The 23,857-nt window shown below is 42.1% G+C and overlaps 1 protein-coding gene across 4 annotated transcripts in view; it reads left to right on the plus strand.

Annotated features, from left to right (window-relative positions):
* Nucleotides 1-2,052: 2,052 nt before the first annotated feature.
* Nucleotides 2,053-23,857, plus strand: part of SERPINE2 (serpin family E member 2) — a 39,597-nt gene continuing 17,792 nt past the window's right edge. The window contains exons 1-2 of one of the 4 annotated variants that reach the window (XM_042853587.2): nt 2,108-2,279; nt 8,564-8,652. The gene's annotated coding sequence lies outside the window, so the exon portion shown is untranslated. Of the gene's footprint in view, nt 2,343-8,563; nt 8,653-23,857 lie in introns of all 4 variants that reach the window. The other 3 variants (XM_005282555.5, XM_042853588.2, XM_065558025.1) reach the window with 3 other exon arrangements.

Genomic DNA, 23,857 nt, shown 5'->3' on the forward strand with positions numbered 1-23,857 from the left:
GGGCTAGGGAGAGTCATCCTCTCTGGCCGCTATCCTGGAGCAGCCTGCCTGCACCCCAAACTCATCCCCAGCCCTGCCTCACCCCAGACCCCACACCTCCAGTCAGAACTTTCACCCCCCCACACCGCACCCTCTGCCCGAGCCCTGAGCCCCTCCAGCACCCCAAACACCTTATCCCCAGTCGCAAACAGAGCCCTCACCCCCCACACTCCTACTCTTGCCTTGAGCCCCTCCTACACCTCAAACCTCCCTCTGAGCCCCTCCCATGCTCCAAACCCCTCATCTGCAGCCACAACTCACAGCCCTCACCCCTGCACCCCCATCCCTCTGCACCCCTCCCATCCCCAAACTCCCTCCCAGAACCTGTACCCTCTCCCATCCCCAAACTCCCTCCCAAAGCCTGCACTCCAATCCCCTGCCCCAGCCTAGGGCCTGCACCCCAGAGCTCCTCCCTCACCCAAACTCCCTCCCAGAGCTTGGGCAGGTGGGGGGGCAGAGTTTGGATGGGGGCGGGTTCTGGGCACCACCAAAATTTCTACAAACCTGCCACCCCTGATCCTGCCCTGCAAACCTGAACTCCCAGCATTCTCAGGACACATGCTGATATCCAGCACCTCCCTCCCCTGTGAGTCCCTCTCTGGATTGGAACTGGACTGGAACCAAAGACCATCTTGGAAGCAACATTACTAGCCCAAGCAGTCAAAAATCATGAGTTAGACCCCCCAAAATCACAGGCTCTACCGCCGCCGCTTCATTCATTCTTCAGCGGCAGGCCCTTCCCTCCGAGAGGGACTGAGGGACCTGCCACCGAATTGCCACCGAAGAGCCGGCCCTGAGGGAGGGTGCAATTTTATATTCTTGCCTCAGGCGCAAAAATACCTAGTTATGGCTCTGAGGGTTTCTCAACCGGGCAAAAGGGGAGAGTATTTTGGGTTGGGGTTCTCCCATGTAGGTGGAGTGGTGAGTCTGAGATAAAGGTGGGTAACCTCTCACACAAGCAAGAAGGTGAAGAATGGAGAGGAGTTTGGAAAAGGTGGGTGGTTGCTTTCTCTGTCTGGTAAGGGTGGGGTATAGCAATGTCATGGGTAGGGAAGGAGAACAGATTGGGGGCACTAATGAAGATTTTACCTCCTAAAGTTTCTTCATTTTATTAGAGTCTATTTTCAAATTTTCCCTAGCAACTGTAATGTAAGGGTTTTTTTGAGTTTTAGTTTACAGAGCTCCCATATTGCCCATGTGCTTCAATCCCTCTGCTCTTTCTTGCTAGGGTTACCAGATGTCCCCTTTTTATAGGGACACTCCCGATTTTGGGGTCTTTTTCTTATATAGGCAGTTATTACCACGCACCCTGTCACGATTTTTCACACTTGCTGTCTGATCACCCTACTTCTTGCTCTACTGTAGAACTACAAACATGGGGGAACGGGTAAAGTTTGGAAAAGGGGTGGGCAAGGATATAGGGTTTTATATTCTGAAACCTGCTGCTCTTGGGTGGGTGTGGGTGCTTGCTTGCTGACTCCGCATCATGTTTCTATTTGAGAGATGTGAGCAGGGACCTTCACATTGGGTGTATGGATACCAAGTCCTTCCTCCAGGACAGACTGCAGCCCAGGAGCAGTGGTCAGGTGAGGTCAGACTGCAGCCTCCCCAGACCAGCAGTGATGGTCCCTGCTCCAGCTACCTCAAGCAAGGATTGAAGGTGATGGTATGTGTGTGGGGGGAGGAAGTTGCAGATTATCTTAATATGGCACTGGGAGAGGGGGGAGTTTGGGGCAAGCCACAAGGGGGCAGGCTGTTTCTGGGTGGCAAGGGAGGGTGGGGGAGGGAGTGGAATATGTTTATTGGAAGGGTTGGGGGGTCTCAGAAGTGATGTTTGCGAAGAGAACAGGAGTCAGGATCTGTCTCGGAAAGGACGAGCCTGGCTCAGAGGGGGTGAGGGTAATATGAGGGCCAGGTGTGGACCAGTGGAGACTGGGGGCGCGGTTTCCCTCGGAAGGGGCGGGGCTTGGGTAGGCGGAAGCGTTTCGGTTGGGGCGGGGGTGTCCGGGAAAAGGGCGGGGTCTGGGCGGAGGGCGGGGTCTCGGTGGGGGTGGGGTCTGGCCGAGAGGGCAGGATTGGGGCGGGGTTCTGCTCGCGCCGCCTGCTCCCAGCGGGCGGGCGGGGATAAATCCCAAGCGCGGCAGCGGCGGTGCTCAGTTGCTGAGGGGATTTAAAGGGACCGGAGCTGTCGCGCCGGAGCCTGGTCTGCGCACACCGGGCACTCGCAGCAAGGAGAGTAGGTGAGCGTCCCGCTCGGGGAGCCCCACCCCGGCCCTGGGGCAGCCGAGGCCCCACCCCCCTGTGTGAGTGCGTGGGCTCCGGACAGTGCCCGCTGCTAGCCTCGGGGGGGGGGCGCGGTCCTGCGCGGAGAGGCGGCTTTCTCGGTGCCCTAGGGTCGCGCTGAGCATACTGCGGGGATCGTTACCCGCCTCCTTGCAGCCGGCGCCCCCCCTCCCCCCCGATTCCTGGGGTCCTGCGTCCCCTGAGCCCGCCGCTCCGGTGCGCGGTCCTGTTCTCCCCTGCCGGATTCCCGTGGCCCCGGGAGGGGCTGCCCATCGCCTGCCTCCGGTGGGGGAACCTCTCTCCCCCCTCCCCCACTTCCTATCCCCCGTCACCGCCCCCTGCTGGTGCAAGGTGGCTGGCGCTAGGGTAGCGCCAGTGGGAGCCTTAGTGTAGACGAGGTGCTTATAGTTGCCACTGCTTTTTGTCACCTCTGTGGCCTCACATGGCGGTGCTGGCACAGTTTTTATTGCGGGGGTGTTGAGAGCCACCATTGAACCAGCTGTAAACCCTGTTATTGATGGAACCCACTGCACCCCAGCACCCCTAGTTCCAGCACCTATGGTCTCACAGTGACATAGGGGTAAAAGCACCAGCAGCCGCATGGGAGCTTTGTCTACTTTACACCCACTGTAGCCACTGTCAGTGTTGAAAACAGTGGAAAATTGCTTGTAGAGAGTCTCTGGTAAACACTGCTGAACATCTGTGTTGGTGCTAATATCAGAATAGTGACAGTAAGGAGGCCCATAAAAGACTATGGGCTTGATTCTGTTCTCACTGACTCCCAGTGGAACCCCACTAAAACCAATGGGGTTATATTGGTCTTAAACAGATGTAAGGACGAAGAGAATAGGACCCCTTTAGGAAAGGGCAAGAGAGGGAGCTATTGGATAAACACTTAGTACAAGCCACCATACAAAGCTGCATTGTAAGATTTGTACTGTGTCTTTAGAACACTATCATTGCCATTAAAGAAGCATTAAAAAGTTAAAATAGAAAAATGAGAGCAGAGGTGTACTCTGAGGTACAAGCAGGAGGGAAACATATTTTTTTCTGATTATACTTGGAAATAGATGAGAATCTGAGCTGGAGATATGTGGGAAACTGTTCTAGTCTATCCGGATAACACTCTAATAAAATGTTGTTTCAGTTAACCTATGGGTATACTGTATATGCCAAATGATAGACTGGATAAAAACTGAATGCTCCCAAATGTGAGATTATTCTTTGGTACACTTTTAAAAAATCATTTTTGTCTAAAATATTTATCTGCATCTTCAATAATAATAATAATTTAAAAGCTTTTTTTCTTTAAAAAAGAATTTAAAATTGAATCCATACAAAATTGAAGTGTTGGGCAGCCACCTCTCTGATGGAGGCCAATAACCAACTGGTGCACAGGGGAAATCTTGGGCCAATAACACAAGGACAAATCCTTAATCTTATGCAAAATGCCATGTGATCTTTATCCATGCAACAGACAAGACCTTTTATGTGTGTGGTTCTTGTTTTTAAAGATTTCTGACCACCTCTTCTGTATAGAGCTGTCCAAATTCTCCAGAGAAATTTTTGTTCAATTAATGTTTTGGGGAATAGGTGGAACATCTTCTATTTGGCATATTTATTGATAAATATAAATAGTTTTGACGACTCCCACCCACACCAACTAACGAACTAAACTATATAGGAACAAATATTAACAAATGGGCTTTTAACAAAAGATTGAAGTTTGACTTACACTTTGAAAATATAAAGCACTATGCAAGTTCTAAGTATGTAGTTCAACTGAATAGATTATCCTGGTCTCCAAAGTCTTTTCCGCTGTTTTTAGTGCCACCCACTTGCATAAATTGTTACATAAACAATAGTAATATAAGAAAAGTGTAGCATGACTTGGGGTACTTCTTAATGCTTTATTTTTTTAAAAGTAGATAGTGTCTGCTTAGCTTTTGAACCAAACTTCCAGGAATCAAATGCCCTAAAATTAAATCACAAGGCCTAATGCTCTACACTTTCATGTGAGTTTAGTGCCAGATCTCACTCCCTGAACCAGAAGAGGCTACTTGTCCAACCCAGTGATGGATGGATTGGTCCGGAGGGGCAGGGATGGTGTCCTTAGCCTCTGTTTACCAGAAGCTGGGAATGAGCAACAGGGAATGGATCACTTGTTGATTACCTGTTCTGTTCATTCCCTCTGGGGCACCTGGCATTGGCCACTATCGGAAGACAGGATACTGGGCTAGATGGACCTTTTGTCTGACCCAGCATGGCCGTTCTTATGGTCTGACTTGCTCAATAGCAACTCCTTCAGCCAATTAAAGAACCGGGTCTACTAGCAGTGAAGGAAGTCCCTTTCAGACCTAGAGATTTAATCATAATTTCAGACATGGGCTGGGGTGTTTTGTGTTGTTTGTTTCCCTAATGAATATTTTGTCAGATATTGTTTCTTTAGTTTTAGTATCATAAGCAGTCATTCAATCACTGACTGTCTTCTACGCTGAGAAAGAGAACACCGGTGGAGAAACTGCAGCATAACCATGAAAAAAGAACAGGAGTACTTGTGGCACCTTAGAGACTAACAAATTTATTAGAGCATAAGCTTTCGTGGACTACAGCCCACGTCTTCGGATGCATATCTGTGGGCTGTAGTCCACGAAAGCTTATGCTCTAATAAATTTGTTAGTCTCTAAGGTGCCACAAGTACTCCTGTTCTTTTTGCGGATACAAACTAACACGGCTGCTACTCTGACAACCATGAAAGTTACTCTTCTCGAGTAACCTTTCTTTTCCCAAAGGTGGCAATATATTTATGTACAGAGTTAACTTAAGCAGGTGATGAGCTGGTGGGGGTGAAATTTGGGAAGGAAGAAGACAAGAATTTATCTTGGCTGGAATTGGGTAAATGATGCTTTTTTTTTTTTTTTTTTAATTAAGTACAAAAGAGAGACCCCGAGTGTATATCAGAATAGCAAATTGTAGTTAACTAGTACCTTTGTTTTACATCTTTAGAGCCTTGCAGACCTGCAGATATCCGCAGACAATGTTTGTGGATCGGATGCGGATACAAATCTTGTATCCACACAGGGCTCTACTTATCTTGATAGATATGGATTATCCTCAACACTCTCATTTTGGTGGAAGTTGTGGATGCTTGATATGTTTCAGGATCAGGCCCTTTGGCTTTTGTTCACAGTAGCCAGTAATGTCTTGAGAAGCAAGTGTGTAAATGCAGAAGGAGCTGTTTTATGTAACTCAATAAGTTAGCAAGCCTAATGGTATCTCTGACATGGTTTTGGAAATAATTTGAGATGATACTCTCAACTTGTTAAAATGGGCCACTTTCAAGTTTGAGGCCCCAAGATGTAATCTCCTCATAACCGTATGTTTGTTGTCATACTGTTCTTTTACCCCTTAAACAGGCTTTGTATTCCTGGGCTGCTCTTCAAAAATAAATCCAAGCAATTAATTCCCCTTGTAATCTTGGAGAAAGTAGGTTGATAGCAAAGAAAAACAATGTTCTTATGAGTATTCCTCTGACCCCTCCAAAAAGGTTTCCTGTGAATTTTGTGTAGTGACTACTCACAAGCAGTAAGCAGATGTATATAGCAACACTGTGTGTGATTTGGGGAATGGGAGAATTTGGTGCATATACTGGTGATCAAAATACAGCTGCATACCTGTGGAACTACCAAATGTACTCTGAAGACACAGAAAATAAGGAACAGCCCAAACCGGAGATCAAGATGATTAAATAAATGAATTCCTGTGTGTGTAAAATTTGCAAGTTCCAAGATTTAGCATTTCTGATGGCAAGATAGTGAGAAATAGGGAAAGCAGGTGTTCGGTACATAAGTAAACTTGGGTGTAAAATGAGCATCTGCTAATAATAAGAGCAGTTGAGATCTTCACAACGGACAGGTTAAAACTGCCGTTTTAAGATGTTACACAAGCTGCCCCCCACCAAAATCTATTTTGTTTTTTTTCTGTTGGATCCATTACTAAGGTATTCAAGAGCTTTAAAATTATGACTTTTCTCACTCAGACTGGTGGAGATTACAGTAATCTGTATGGGTGGTTGCTTACATGTTACACCACATACATCAGCTAGGTGATGAGGTAAATTCATGCCAGTACAACAAAAGATAATTACATAAGGCTTCAAAATAATGGTCAATCTCACATAGGGGCATATGCAGAAATATTGCTGTTCCTACTGTTTGTCAGTAACAACAGGTAAAATAGGTAATGTCTCAACAGTCTACACAGGTTTTAGCATACATCTAAAGTCCTGAGATATGGTCATGATCAGCAGTTCAACAACTGTTGTAGAACAGGTATATCATGCTTTGCATCTGGTATGTGTATTTGTGGCGAGGGGGAGCCATGTAGAACATACAGTCAGACATAATGCAGACACCAACTAGAATGTGGAAAAGTAATTTATTTGATAAGTCTGTAAACTGGCCATGGATAAAGTAAATATGAACCAGATTCCGTTATTTTTTGATTACTTGGATGTCTTGCCTAGCAAGAGACAAGGTGCACGAGGTAATATCTTTTATTGGACCAACTTCTGAACAGTCCAGTGAAGGTATTACTTCACCCACCTTGTGTCTCTGATATCTTGGGACCAACATGGCTACAACAACATATACAGAGGCTTGCGTTCGGGGCTGGCTTGGGTTAGATTTGAACTTGTGTAACTAGAGGTGAAAGGCTCTCAGTATCTTAACAGTTCCATGAGCCATCCAGTCTTTTTAACACTGATAAAATAGTATAAAGCAATTGGATAAAAAGAGAGAGTCCCAGTGGAGGCTTTTTCTTCTAGGGAATCTTATTTAGGGTTGTCTAGACAGCTTTGATTGCTTAATCACAAACATGCATAACATAGGCCCTTTTAGTATTCATTGGGGGAAAACCAAAGGCAACCATCAAAGAATTTTCTGTTAACTTGGTATACTAAACTGAGTAAGTAATAGTAGAATTCAATATCAAAGGTCACATATCCTGGGAAAGAAGAGGATAAAACAGATTAATCATCTCTGTAAGTAGTCTTTAAAGGGTTGCTGTTTTTTGCATTGCATTAGACGTCCCTCACCCCAAAAGTCATAAAACTTTAATTTGAAATAACTTCACAGCAGACATTGCAGGATACCTACTTTAAAATGACATGTAGATTAGACAGCCTATGTTGACCATAAACCAATTCTGAACAAGTTGAAAAATCTGTAAAATTATTCTACATTTTGCTTTTTTTCTTTTGGCTTTGAGATGGAATGTAACATGGAAGAGTCAACCCTTTTTATGTATTTATTTATTGAAAGCTCTAACATTACAAGATGAGGAGAGAATCTTATTACAGAAATAACTTTCTTGATATTTCCATAAGATAAGTCTGAATGTTTTCAGTGTGTGAAACCTAGCTGGATATATTCAGGTTCCCTTGCCTGTTCAAGCACACCCTCTACCGGTTGAAACTGTTACCAAAAAATTAAAAATCTACTACTAACTTGATTACACACTGAGCTCTGTTGAAAGGCTAACTGAAATGTGGCTTTTTGGGAGGGGGTGGGTGGAGAAGGTAAAGCTGTAAATCTCCTGGGTTCTTGAACACAGTCTGTGTAGATTACACACTAAAATTATTGCCAAGATTTGTATATTAGGACTCAGACCTGAAAACACACATGTGAGGAGTCTATTGAATTTTAATAAATTAAGATACATAGATGTTTTCAGGATTGGGACTATTAACTATATCCACATGTTGATTCAATATAAAATATATTTGCCACATGAATTCATCTCTAGTGTGTATGTATGTGCTGGTGTGTGTGTATATATAGGCAAATTTTCATAACCTCAAATTAAGTATGTTGTATAAGAATGGATTACTGTACCGAATAGTAATTCACAGTACTAAAATGCTACATATGTAATAAAGACTATACAGTATATTCTTTAGATATGTTGAAAATATCTTGCTGGACAAATATGGGAAATCTTCTAATCTTATTTTGTATATTCTGATTTCTTCAGGTTTTTGTGCAAATTATATACAGTAATGCTCATCCCCCTAATTACATATTACACACACAAAAACTGTTAACAGAACACCATAATTTCAAAATCAAGAATTCAAAAATTAGGAAATGCCAGAAGTAAGATTGCCCATGCATATGCTTCCACATTCATATGCATTATGACACAATCTTTAATTACCTGATCACATTATTTTTTTCTACAGGGGGAGTAGGAACTTGAATTTTTTGGCCCTGAGGATATGGAGAGCCCCTGCTATCAAGCATCGGGGCGCCACAGCGTTTAAAAGAAAAGGTTTTTTTTGTTTTGGTTTGTTTGTTTGTTTTTTAAATAACATGGGCCAAACAATGTATTTTTGCTTAGCCTCATTCCTGGAAGTGGCTGAAATAATAATAGTAATTAATAATAAATAAATCCGCCTCAGGCAGACTCTGGCATGGAAAATTTCAGCTCCAGCTATTAAAGTTGGCAAAGTTTATAAGCAACTGAAAACAGGGGCCTTACAGTGGGAAATATTGGGTAATCTTAATCATTCTTGAAAGAATTAATTTGTACTACATGAGTTGTGGTGTGGTATAAAGAAAGAAATATGCTTTTTGTTGCGAATGAAGTTAGTAGCCTTGTAACCAAGGCAGTAATGTCATAATACAAATAAGTGCCATGCTAGCATTTCTGTATGAATGCATGCCTGTCCTGCCCTATATTCAGTTATGGATGTTTCAGATGACATTTTCACATAATACAAAAGCAGATTTTTATTTTACAAAGCAGAGGTATAAAAAGTCTTCGTGTACATAGAAAACACTCCTAAATAAAAATCTTGTTTTTGTTATGCTTGCAAGTACCTACAGTGGAAGGTCTAGGACACCGCATTGATGCATCTGATATGGATTAAGAACCTTCTTATGGATCTGAACAAGACAAACTTTCATGCTTATACTTCAGGACCTTTTAGAAGCCTTTGATACAGCTGGTCATATGGTGCTGCTGATTGCATGCACGACAATGCTTCTCTCACAACTGCAGCTCAAAGTTGGTTTTGATTATTTCTTCTAGACAGTTTACAACGTTGTGATGAGTAGTTCCTTGCCAAAAGACTTTGAGTGAAGTCTCACACGACTTATACCCATCTCCTGCTCTCCTTAATTTTTGACTGCTTAGAGAGAGCAGTTGAGATATCATGTATTCCAGTGCCACCAATATATTGGAGGAGCCTAGCTTTTCACCATGAACACCATGTGTTCCTGAGTGTTTGTGCAGTCCTTGGCACAACTGGGTAAACAATACCGATTGGTCCTTTATACAATAATGGTTGGATCTATTATACAGCACAAATAGCTTGCCTTTTCTTTTCAGCAGCCCCAATCAGGGCTGTGGCCCAGCTGTCTGTCAGTGGGGGGGAGGAAATCACCTAGAGTGAAAACTATTTGCCTTTCTGTAACCAGTTTAGTTCATACGTCTCAAAGGTTTTAGAACCAGAGCAAAATAGCTGCCTCAGACCTGAACTCCTGCTTTGAGGAACTAGAAGGAACGTCAGCCTTGTCCCCTGAGGGAAGTATACAGTTTGGGGGTCTGATTGGCCTTGTTGCTTTTCCTGTATATACACAATGGTGCCATGAAAGATTTAACTAGTCAGAGGAGGCCCTAGCCACTATGGTTATGCTTTTTACTATTGCTAGATTAGATTACTGCATTTTAATCTAGTTGGGGATGAAGACAAACATGTAGAAACTTCAATTTGAATAATGGTACTTTCTGAGCAAGATTGTTTTTCCAAGAGTTCATCACATGAATTCTGTGCCCATTCTGGGGCTTCTCTATTTTATTGTGGATGTACTTGGTTCCCTTGCTTTAAATACTCCAGTAGTTCTCAAACTTTATTGCACTGCCCCCCCCCCTCTTCTGACAACAAAAATTACTACACAACCTCAGGAGGGGAATTGAAGCCTGAGCCCGCCCAAACCCTGCTAGCTCAGGTGGGGAGGCCAAAACTGAAGCCCAAGGACTTCAGCCCAGGGCGGGAGGCCTGAAGCCTGAGCCCCGCCGCCCAGGACAGTGGGGCTTGGACTTTGTCCCTGGGCCCCAATAAGTCTAATGCCAACCCTGATGACCCCATTAAAGTGGTGCTGTGACCCATTTTGGGTCCCCTTCCCACAGTTTGAGAACCACTGAAATACTCTATCTGAATGGGAAGAGAGGGCAGAGCATTCTTAGCAGAGGGCACTTTCCTAAAGAATTCCATTGTAATGGTTGCAAGCCTGACCAGGAGCATGGTGCAGGGCCCACCTTTTTGCAAAACCTTTTACATCCCTGTAATAAAGAATGGCCTGCTATAATCCCTCAGGGATAGGTGAGGAGGAATCTCCAGTAGCACCTGAATTGAGGAATGGAGGAGAGAAAGGGTCTTAAGAAATAATTCAATGCATTCTTAATCTTGTGTCTCCTACCTAGAAATTATAGTAGTGTTTCCAAGAATGGACTCTTTTTTGGTACATTTAATATTCTTCCTGCTCACAATAATAAACTAACGACCAAAACCAACTTGCTTTTGGCAAGTTATTTTACATTTTATTTTCATGAGCAAGTAAGGTACCATTCAGTTTTTGTCACTGGAAGAATGGGTGAGTTTAATTGTACCTGGGTTAATAAATTTTTATGCTGATTTTGTAGAATTTCAGTAACAGGGTTGGTGGAGACAGCTCCATTATTGGATGTCTTATTTTTTATCACTTAAAAAGCAGATTAACCAGGACTGAACATTGTGGTACATTGGAGTAAAAATAAACTCTCCAAAAGGAGAGGCATGCAGTCAAGATAATCAAATCATGACTCCAAAGTTAACCTTGTATGACCACTTTCATTTATAAACCTGATCATCTATTGAATATTCTGTGTTTTTAAAAAAAACAAGAAATCCTCCCCACCCCCCGTGTGACAATCACTGTGTGTAGTCGGTGTCCAGAGGGATCCTTATTAAGGAAAGTTTGCATGTAACCGGAAAGGTAGTTTCCAAAATGTGTTCCACTTTTTAAAATTTGCTTTTTTTTTTTTTTTTTTTTTTTTTTTTGACTGTTCATAATTCAGGTTAGAAATAACTTGTTTCTACATGAGACAGGGTCGTTGAGGTTATACCTTTCATTGGGCCAGCTTCCGTTGGTGAGGGACACACAAGGGTCCAATAAAAGATATTACCTCATCCACCTTATGCTAATATCCGGGTCCAACATGGCTACAACACTTGTTTCTGAAGGAACATTCTCTAAAAACTAGTCACAGGATGATTTAACATGTTGGCATGCATCAGTATGTAGTTACTAGAAGCCATTTATGCTTGTATTAGAACTTGTGATTGGTTTAAATGTTACAAATTAATCCAGTTAGATTAAGCTTTTTATTTATTTATTTTTTAAATCCTAGCTTATTTAACTGGAAGGATCTCCACAATATTACTAAGTCAACCTGCTGTCTTAGGAAAGAAAGATACTAGCATTTTTTAGTTCTTACTGGAGGAATCCTCACTCCTTGTTTTGTCTTTTTTGGTTTTGTTTTGTTTTAATATAGCGTAAGGGCAGGTCTACACAACAACCTTAAGTAAACCTATGTTAGGTTGACTTACAGCCACCTCAGTAATTACTGTGGTGGCTGATGTCCACATTACCCTCCTCCTGTCAGTGATGCATGTCCTCACCAGGAGTGCTTCCATGGACTGATGGAAGCAGTGTGGGGGGCTGAGAGCCAGAGCTTGCAGCTCCCTCTCGGAAGCTCAGCTGCTGCCCAGTGCTTCTCACGTCAGGTGGGGAGATCCGGGCCTGGAGTCCAGTCGGCAGCTGTGCTCCTGGTGAGGAGCCAGGACCCTGGTGGGCAGCAGGGCTGCCAGTGCAGAGCCCAGGGGGCAGCCCCAGCCAGCAGCCTGGGTAGCAGCTCAGCTTGGAGCGGAGACCCGGCAGCAGCCCACCTGTGGAGCTGGCTTTCTTGTCAATTTCAGGGCTCCAGCCAACAGCCGATGTAAGGAACGCAATATTTGCACTGACACTGTGTCTCCCTAACTACACCAACGTAAGCCCTATGCCTCTCATGGAGGTGCAGTTACTATGTCGGTGTTGTAGGACACTTAGGCTAGGTCTACACTACCGGGAGGGGGGAGGGGGGGGCTCGAGCTAAGATACACAACTTCAGTTACGTGAATAGCGTAGCTGAAGTTGCGTATTTTAAGTCGACTTACCTGGCTGTGAGGACGGCGGCGAGTCGACTGCTGCCGCTCCACTTCCACGTCTTGCCACGGTGGATTTCCGGAGTTGACGGCAGAGCGATCAGGGATCGGTTTTATCGCGTCTTCACTAGACGCGATATGTCGATCCCCAATAGATCGATTGCTACCTGCCGATCCGGCGGGTAGTGAAGATGTGCCCTTACATTGGTGGAAGCAAGTCTGTAGTCTAGATATTGACATAATTAGATCGACATAAGCTGCCTTATGTTGTCCTAATTCTCTAGTGTAGACAAAGCCCCATATATCATCAAGACTGAAACCTGGCCCCACTTGCTCTCAGCATCAGCATCTTCTTGGAATCCCATCAGAGGCAACAGACTGGATAGTTGTGAATTTCTCCTTCGCTAACAGAATCTCCCTCTCCCACACACCTCAATGTGGATGTGAAATGTGGTAGAGAGGTTAGAGAAGATTATCCCAAAAATCTTCATCACTGGCTGTGACACTTACATGAACTTTGTGTGATTTCCTTCCACACCCCCCTCTCTCCCCCCCACCCCAAAAAAGTCCGAGAGATTAAGGGGGAAAAGATGGAAAATAACACAATTTATTATTTTTGTGATCACTCTGTCAGACTTCCTGACTGAATGAGGTTATGATGCTTCAGTAGTTTGTTCCGTCGTGTATATAGTTGGGCTCTGTTGACTTTCAAGGGAATGGTGTGGCTGCCAGATTTTTTGATCCTGGCCTGTGCCTGGTCACTACCATGACTATAACCTGGTAAGAGTCAAAATATAGTTAGATTTCAAATGAATAATTTTTCATCAAATCACAAGTATTTCCTAGTGAGCATTCATGTGGTTGCTTCTGGGGTAGGTTAGCCTGACATACCAATTTACTTTTGAGTCTTTGTTAGGTGGTCCAGAGAGTTGAAATGGGGGTCTTCAGTTCTGGTTGGATTTTGAACCAAGTAACACCTTTTTTGGGGTCTAATTAAAGGGGATCTGCAGAGAAGTGAGGGGAGGTGAGAGAAGACTTGTGCCTCTGGTTTATTATGATGCATATGAAGTCTTGCAAGATGTGAGGTTTTTGTTTACACTGGAAATTCAGGTCTTGCCTTTCCTAGAGGCTATGGAAAACTGGTAGGATTAAGTCATCAGTGATAACCTACAAGATAGCCTGATTAATTAAAATGGGGCTGTTTACAAGTGCTTTGTGTGGTGCTTTTTAAAATTTTTGTTAATGCAAATATCTTGGAAACATTTGTAAAAAGAGGTGTCTTTCCCTAATCTTTTCACCAATCCCTAATTGCTGGAGACTGGACACTAAATGGGGAGGGCTCTGAGTTACTACAGAGAATTCTTTTCCAGGTATTTGCCTGGTGGGTCTTGCCCCCATGCAAAGGGTCTAACTGATCACATTTTGGGGGTCAGGATGGAATTTTTCCCCCAGGTCAAATTGGCTAAGATCCTGGGGGGGAGGGGTTGGTTTTCCTCTGTAGCATAGGGCATGTGCACGTTTAAACTAGTGTAAATGGTGAATTCTCTGTAACTTGAAGTCTTAAAACCATGCTTTGACAACTTCAGTAACTCAGCCAGAGGTTGGTCTATTTCAGGAGTGGGTGAGGTTCTGTGGCCTGCAACGTGAAGGTGGACAGAGTAGATGATCATATTGGTTTCTTTTGACCTTAAAATCTATGGGTCTGTGAGTGGGTTTATTCAAATAAGGGCTCATAAGCAACATTGCACATCTGAGTAGTTTCAGCAAAACCAGCAAGGGCTAGATTTGACTTCCTGGTCCTTCATATTTCTAATGGAGGTTTAAAGGAATATTTCAGGCTGTCTTTGTACATCATAAACAAAAAGAGCACAAGCACAATTTTTTTGTTTTTGTTTTCCTTGGCATGTCTTAAAACACTGAGCTCTCTAGAAGCTAGTTAGTTAATCCCTGTGCACATCATGCCAGCGCTGTTTGAGAAAGTTGTAAATCCCATACGGTTGTGCTGGTGGAGTTGATTATATTAGTGAAGATGACAATATAGTTCAGTTGCTGCCAGCATCCCACTAGAGTCCAATGTTTGAGGCTTCTCTGAGTGTAAAAGTCCTGCTAGCAATGAAGTTAGTCTGCATTTACTCTGGTGTTACTGAGAGCAGAATTTGACACTTGAGTTGTCTGTCAATTCAATATTACAGAAAGTTTTACAGAACATTAATCTGCTAGACTTTCATCTCTGAAGATAAATATTTGAATCCTGGGTTACATCCCAAACAAAGATGAATTATATTCTCAACTCTCAGACAAGGGCTCAAAAAATCCACCAGTGAGAGTTTTGTATGTTGAGTGGTATGATCATACAGTTGTATAGGTGCAAGTCACCTTTCACTTTGGCAGATCTGCTGTAGCAAGTGAAACGGAAATAAATGGTCAGAACACCCTTCTTGACATACCTGAATGTACAGCGGCTTCTCTTGATCAAGACTTGAAAGGGCATGCCATATTGTAGCTGCAAATCATTTGTCCTGTTTATCATAGGTCTCAGACACAGATGAGTTTGTACAAAGCTACTGTCAGATCTGCTTGTGCATTAGATCCTGACAAACCAACGTTCTTTTGCTTATCATTCACAGAATATGCAAGAGTTGTGTTGTCACTGTTATTTAGTGATGGAATACAACTTGCAAGGTCACTCTAAAATATGCAACAACACAAGTAATAGCTTTATGCAAATATGCAAAGGTAGCACTGTTTCAAACACAATCTTAAATATTTTAAAAGAACTAGATATCAAGTCAGCAGATCATACTAAATTTGTGTAACTTGCCCCGCTTTCAGCCAGAGAAATGATGGCTGTCTCTCTTGCAGAATCTTCCTTTATATCTGCCATACCTTTGACTGTTACTGAGTTTGGGCTCCTTTCACTGCAATAGTATTTTGTACTTACGGTATCTTCCAGACGAGGATCTTAGTTCATTGTACAATTAATTTAGCTTTACGTCCTCTTGAGAGTAGGAAAGCTTTTCCGTTTTATAAATTAGGAAATTAGTGTAGAGCTTAAGTGACATCACAATGGGAAGCCAGTGACAGAGATGACACTAGAATCCAAGTTTCTATAACAAGAACAGAAGGTATCTCAGAACCCTAAGATGTAGAATCCTGGAAATACACCTAACATGTTTGGTACGGTGTGGTTCATTAGGAAACGCACAATTTTTAATTTCTCTGTATATTTAAATATAACTTACATTTCCAAATCTGTTGGGTCAAAAATTGGACAATTACATGTTTTCCAGTATATAACGGGCAGAGCCTCAGCTGGTATAAATTTTCATAGCTCTATTTAAATTAATTGAGCTATGACAACTTAAACCAGGTGCAGATTTGCCACAAATTTCCTTATCGTCTATCATATTTGATGTTCAGTGAAATGGTGCATTCTCCAACTGACCTAATTTTCCAGCCTCCACCCAGTGTTTTAAATAGTCTCTTGCTTTTTTGGGGGGAAGGAGGAAGACGGATGTGTTGAATAAACCCCCATATCCTATTGAGTATTGAAATGGTATCCTCTTCCTTTCACATATAACTGAGTTTTTTGACTCAAGACTGCGATGTAATTCCAAACTGTCTAAACCATCCTCTCAGAAGATTTGTTCCACTTTGTTTTCATTTTTTTAAATAAACACACCATTTTAACCCCTCCTAGGTACTTACATGACTGCTATTACTATAGTAATGGGAGTCTCACAATCTCTTAATGTATTTATCCTCACAACTCCCCCATGCGGCAGGTAACGTTGTTATCCTCATACTGCCTTGTCTATCCGTATCCATCTGTTGTCGCTTGTCTTATACTTAGATTGTAAGCTCCTTGGGGCAGGGGCCGCCATCTTTTTCTTTGTACAACGCCTAGCACTGTGGGATCCTGGTCCATGACTGTGCCTACTAGCATACAGTAACACGATACTATTCTTAGGTTACTGCATAGTATGTCATGTGGTTTGCTGCACAATTAAAAAGTCTGAAGAAGAAATCCTTTAACTTTCCAAATTGTTCAAAGAAAATATATTGATCTGCATGTACTAAACCAATTTATGCAGCTAGCAAGATATTATCCCTGTTAAGATTAATATAGTAGTAAGTGCCATAACTATTTTAAAACATTTTAAAAGGTAGCAATCAACTTTTCTTAGCAACATTTTACACATACTAAATCTTCCAGCTGCTGAGTAGTAAACAGCATAATTTAAGAGATGCAGCAAGACAAATCTACTGCACCTGACTCAGCATTTTTTTTTTTTTTTTCAAATCAGGCAAATCTGAAAAGCTAGTGATTGTCATTTGTTAAGCAACAATTTGTTAGGCAACAATAAGGTCCTTGGGTGGCATACAAGACCCTATTTTCTCATTCCCTGTCCCAGAGTACTGAATATCTAAAAGACAAAAGGGAGGAAATAACACTGAGAGGACACTGGAAAGTCCCAAAGAAGGATAAATGTTGTCTTATACCTTTGAGGGTTTGGTTGGATTTGCCCACATTTGGTGAGCATTGTGAAAGAAATGAATTTTGAATGCGTAGAGCTGATGAACCATGGTGATAGATGGCATGCCTAGAGACGGAACAGAAATCGAGAAGGAGACTAATGGAGCACGAGACTGGCAACTTTAGTGGGCAAGGAGATGAGATAAGAGCCTGAGAATTTTATGCAATTGAAGAGTTGTGAACAGCTTTTAACTAGCGTGAAGAAGAGCTTGCCAACAGGATATAACTGCTACTAGCAGTCGTGGCAACATATTCCTGATGGATTCATCCTGCTCTGCCTTGCTTCACTATGTAGCTAGATTCTGGTCTTACTGCTTTGAAGGAACAGTTGTTCAGAACAACTTGTTCTGTGCAGCACAGCCAGTCTCAACCAAGATTTACAAGTTTGGTTGAGCATTTTTCCTGCAGGACTGGACAGAGCGTTAGCAGCAAAAGTAAAACGTCTGTCTTTAGCTTCAGGCATTCAGGCTTTGTAAAAATATCAACGTGAAATAAAATATCTGGTATCCTGGCAAAAGTTTGTAGTACAACTGTCATGAGAATTTAAATTGTAAGGTAGCAGAATGGTTGGCACTCTGATAAGAAATAAGTAGCATTGTGCTTCGGATTCCCTAAAGAATTCGTTTTTGGGCCTGATCTTGTAATCTTTATTCAAGCAAAACTCCCATAGGCTTTAACTCTGTAGCTCTTCTTGGAAGGATCCAGTCATCCTGTCAGTAGTTCATGTGGATTTAAATGGAGAGTTGGAATTGTTTTCCCTTGTGTTTATAAATTACTACATCATGGCAAGGATACATTAGGATAGAAAAGTCATTCTCTAATGATCTGACCCTTTAATAGTTGCACTTTATGGTTCTTTCAGGAGGATATATTTAGCTTTAAATGGTAGATTTTTAACTCTGGGTTTATTTCATCTTAACACAACTGATTTATTATGTTTGCCGTCCACTGTTTACCTATGTCCAGATGATCTGTAGCTGCAATAAAGGCATTGACTAATAAAAAGAAAGAAAGAAGGGAGCCCTAATTTGCTTGTGCATTACTGTTGCCTACCTGGTCCAAAAATACTTGGCTGTCAGACTTGTTCCTTGCTGCTGTGGGGATGGTTTACAGCCTCAGAATCATCATGTGACTCTTCAAAGGGTTGGCACGAGAGACTCAACTGGCCTAGAATGTCCTGCCATCAGAAGAACCTATTGTTGGTCTTGCTCTTACTGCAAGGGTAGTCAATTATTTTTTGTCAAGGTCCAGACTCTAGAGAAAATAATAATAATAAAAATAACAATGATAAGTAAATAAGATTTTGGGGTCCGTTCAAAAGTGTCTGGTGGTGCGGATTTTGCTTGTGGTCTACCTGTTGGCTACCCTGTCTTACGCTCTTCTTGATTCTTGGCCATTTTAGCACTTTCTGAATAGGGAAGCACTGACTAAACTAAAGAGAATTAAGTTAAAAAATATTTGGGGACTGGAGAGAGCTCTGAATTTGTGCTGACCACTGTATAAGGATGAGTGAATTTGACATATTCTCAGGAGATTGAGATTGGTGGCTCCAAAACATTACAATTCCTTTGAACTCTTGTGCCCAAGTGTGTAGTGGGGGAAGGGAAATATGTCAGTATAGAAATTAACATTGACATTTAATGTGAGTGAGAGAGAAGGAACAAGCTCATGTGCACACAACAAGTGTGGTATTGAATTGGGATGTGAAAGCTCAAAGGAGTATGTCCTGTATCTTTTTAATCAGCTGAAGAGCATACATACCACATCGTTGCTCTTTACATTTAAAAATTAACTGTACAGTACCTTAACTTCCAACTAGAGTTAAATGTGGGTGATACTTTGAATTTGTCTGGACTAATTAAGTAAATCAACATGCCGTCGATCATTCTAAATGTTGGTATTCAATAAGGCATTAACATAAAGATGTTCTCTGTAGCATTCCCATGGACAGATGCACCCCCTCATAAAATCACTAGCTTATGGCATTTTAATTGTCTCTTGGTTGAGAGTTGTAGCACAGAGACTAAGATCAGGACCAGCTGTGGCCCCAAAAGACCAGGCCAACCCTCCAAATCAGACCCAACCCACATCCCTCCCCAGTCTGAACCCCCTGAACTGAACCAGACCCACATCCCTCCCCAGACCAAACTGGACCCGTCCCGCATTCCTCCTCAGTTTGAATCCTACAAACTGGACCAGACCCACATCCCTCCCCAGACCAAGCCCAAACTGAACCAAACCAAACCCAAATCCCTCCCCAGACCAAACTGGACCAGACCCATATCCCTCCCTAGACCAGGGGTGCTGCTGGGGGAAATGGGGCAGAGGGCACTGAGTCTCCCCCAGGGGTGCTGGTGGGGGGATGGGGCAGGGGACAAACTTGTTTTTCACATGCTCATTACTTTGCAAAACTTTCACTTAGTCAGTAGGCACCTGCTAAGCCCAGCCATTTCAGTGCATGTTTCTCTGTCTGTCTTAACAAGGGAGGTTAGGCAGGGATGGTGTTACTTCTGGGGGAGTTTACATGAGAGAGACTGTAAATTGTTCACTGAATCACAAAAGCAAAAAACAAATCTGACTTGACTCTGAGAACATGGAAAATCAATACAGTATTAAGGTCTCTCTTCTGTATTTGCTGCAAGCTGCTACATTCATGCTTAAAAACACTATGGAAGAAAAATATTGGTATCATCTTAGACCTGTGTGAGCTATTTATAACAGTTTATCTGATGAGCTAGTCCATTTTTCGGTTCACAAGCAAATTCTAGCTTTTTTCCATATTTGTGCATTTCTAATTGAATAGTCTATATGAACATATTTTCACATATGGATGTGAACTGTACTTGTGCCATATCTGCCAAGACTAGTCATTTTTGTCACATGGTATTGTTTCTGTTCCCTGATTGGATGAATGCAGAAAACAGGGATTTCATTACACCCATCCTGGTTTCTTGCTTCTCTCAGGGCTGGTCTACACTGGGGGGTGGGGGGAGGTCGATGTAAGATATACAACTTCAGCTACAGGAATAGCATAGCTGAAGTCGACGTATCTTATTTTGACTTACCTCGGGTCCTCGTGGCGCGGGATCGACAGCCGCGGCTTCCTCGTCAACTCCGCTACCTCCACTCACCCTGGTTGAGTTCCGGAGTCGACAGGAGCAGGTTCGAGGTTCGATTACTACCTGCCGATTCGGTGGGTAGTCTGGACGTACCCTTAGAGAGAGGGTCAGGGCAGTTTGTGGAGCTGGAAGGAACTAGGCTGACAAGATTAGGGAATTTTTAGAATATTTTTAATTCTTTCTTTACCAAGCCCCTTGAGTCAGGCCTTGCCTGACACATAATTGTTAAATAAATAAATAAATAAATAAAATTACCTGTTGTATAATTAGTTCTGGGATCCAATTTAAGACTAATTCCATATTGGCATTTAAATGCATGGTTCCAAGCCATGCAGATTGCAGCAATATCCTTATCTGGTTTATTTAATTGCCTCTGATTAGAGTTTTTGCGTAGTCCTGCAAAGGGTAAAATCCGATGTCCTGTTAATATTGTTTAAATGTGTTAATGCAAAAGTTTTGGTTTAGGGTTTTGGCAATACTATTCAGTGACAATGTATTGTTCAGACACTTGATCTTGTTCCATTCACATCATTGTTTCACCTATCTACCAAGTGCATTTACTGAGTTCCTGTTTTTTGTCATGTGCCTATTCAGCACAGTCAAAAAGACGCACGTAGGCCAGGAGGCAACCTTAACATGGGCATTATCAGCATAGTTTCATTGTCATAACCTGGCTTGCCTACAAATGGCAGGACATAGTGACTTACCTCAAAGAAACAACACCTTCACCACCACTCCTCCTCCCTCTTACTCTGGACAAACGTTGAAAAGGAAGAAGTCTATTACTTCCTCATCTCGCCAAAACAAAATTTGACACTTAGGTTTGTTTACAAATATATTAGTACAAATAAACCCTACTAGTTAAACGAAATTAATAGTCAACATGACGGATTGAAATTCAGCATCTAGTTCATCTGATTGAATAATTTTTCCTATAATTGGTTCAGCTCTAGCCTATATCATGGTTCTCAGGGGAGGAAGACAAGGGGAAAACAATCTTACCTGTACAGGTCAAGGAAACTGTACTAGATTATGGCTATCAACTGTGTTGTAACTAACGTGGTTGAATTGTGATGTGGATAGATAGGATCTCAGTTACCTCTGTAGTTCCCCTTAAAAACTCTGTCAACTGCTACTGTTCAAATCCAGTTTAGTCTGCAGTATGCTCAGAGCTCCAACTCGCCTTTTTGCAAACTAATAGTTGCTTATACATCAATCCTTTTAAGAATGGTTAAAATTTTTCAACAAAAAAAGTTAAATTTAAGTTTAAAGGGCCACCACTTTAGGTTGATGGGCAAGAAGTTTAAAATGAACATAGGCAAACAGTTTTCCAAATCCTAAAATAAAAAGCTATCTCCTCTCAAACTAAGGACTGTAACATGCATGCATACAGTAGATATTGAATCTGAATTCCTCTTCTAGATAACTTAATAAACCAAGACCCATGAAGTTCTCTCTGGATACATCTACACTAATACAATTGTGCCGGGGGACTAGGTTGGGTCATGACTCTTCTTGGGTGCATTTAAATTATGCTTTGGTTCCGTCTACAGTACAGGAGCAAACCATGATTGAATTATGTCCCTTGAACTATGATATAGCCTTGACAAATACAACATTTCTGGTTTTTCCATTTCCAAGATTTTAGCGGAGTTCAAGTACACTGATAATTCATTGTTCATTGTTGCTTTGCACCTTGTGTGATCATTTACACTCATGCCAGATGGGTGCAAACTTACCATTCTGAGCTTGTAGAGTTTTACACCCACTTTGTAATCCCTTTGCCCTAATGTAAATGACTATACAAATTTCAATACAATGCTGATTTGGGACATTGCCAGAATTGCACTGAAAGTCAGTGTGTATATGAATGACTTGTACAATTAGTGCTTTCTGGAAACTGCAAATGCAACAGAGGTCTGGATCTTCAAAGGGAGAAGGAGTGAAACCATTCCTAGAGCTTGTGCATGTAATATACAAATTATCTGAGGTTTAATTGACTGTATATAAAAACTTATTAGATAATGATTTTTATAACTTGTCTTCAGTAAACCAGGTAACTAGTGACTTTTGTATGTTCAAGGGCTATTGCTTTGGAGCCTTCTAAGTAGTTTTTGGAATACACACTAGTCTGTATTCGTGCAAATAATAAACAAGCCTCCTACTGTGAGGGAAAAGAAGGTTTTACAGTTGGAACAACTAAGACCTCAAAAGAGAGTAAGGGTGATGTAGTAGAGCATTATTAACGTCCGAAAAATCTGAGCCTTTCAAATATGCAAGTAGGATGATTCATTTCAAATATACAAGAGGAAAAAAGGTGATCAGTTACTCCATAAATTATGCTGGACCAAGTTATCACTATCAAGTTGTAGTCAATGACGCATCTATTTTATAACCTCTGTGCTCCACTCCTACAAATAAAGCTTCATAGGAAAACAATGTTGTCTCATGGATAGAGCTCTGGGTTGGAACTCAGACCTGCTTTTTATTCCTGGCTTGCCATTGGCCTGCTTGGTGACCTTGGAGCACTTGCCCTCTTTGTGCCTCCATTTCTCTGTCTGTAAAATGGGATTGATGATACTGGTATCCTTTTGTAAACCATTTTGAGATCTACAAATAAAAACTGCTCTATAAAATCTAGGTAATATTTAATACAGAACCATTCAAATGCAGTTATGCTTTACATAAGCTGTAACTGGGTGACTCTTGGTAGAAAATCATATTTGGAAAAACTAAAAACCCAATTCCAGCTTTTGAGAAGTTAGCAAATATTACTAATCTCTTTTTTTTCTCTGTGAAAAATGCCAATTATGCCTAAACCAATACAAATTTAAAGGATCTTGGACTACTGTATTTCATAGTTAACTATAGGCGTGAAATCTGTTTTCAAATCACTCCTCCTCCTCCTCGTCATGTGTGCATACATGCATCTCTGCTTTTGATGGATAATTGACTATTGTGTGTACAAGTGCATCAGCTATGCTTGTGAAGATGTTATGGTGTACTCTGGGCCGGCTCCAGGCACCAGCGTAGCAAGCAGGTGCCTGGGGTGGCCAATGAAGGGGGGGGGGGGAGGAGAAGGCTCATTCGGCGGCGGGGCTGTCACTCCCTCTCGGAGCAAAGGACCTGCTGCCAAATTGCCGCCGTAGAATGAAATGGCGGTAGAGCTGCCACCGATTGCGATCGCGGGGTTTTTTTTGGTTTTGTTTTTGGGGTTTTTTTTTTGTTTTTTTTTTTTTTTTTTGCTGCTTGGGGCGGCAAAAACGCTAGAGCCGGCCCTGGGTGTACTTGCCTTAATCAGAAGTACTGCACTCTAAATCCAATTGTATGAGTGTTGTGATAGTTTGATGTCTTAAAACCGGGTTCAGAGTCAGTTAAGAGGCAAATAACTGAACTTGGACTTAGTCTAAGTCTTAGTGGAGTTTTACCTACATCATAAAATAACCATATATTCAGCACAATTGTCATTCTCTCTGCTTCTGGCAGGAATGGTAGGGGTACTGAACTTGAGGTTTGAGGCTTATTGGCAAAGCTATGGGAAGTTTTCACAAAACATCCACTACATATGCCTGACTTTCTCTAATGTTAGAGAGACAGTTACAACTACACTGTATTTAGATAATGTTAACGTGT

The sequence above is a fragment of the Chrysemys picta genome, chromosome 9 (assembly GCF_011386835.1).
Source record: "Chrysemys picta bellii isolate R12L10 chromosome 9, ASM1138683v2, whole genome shotgun sequence".
NCBI classification, from domain to species: Eukaryota; Metazoa; Chordata; order Testudines; family Emydidae; genus Chrysemys; species Chrysemys picta.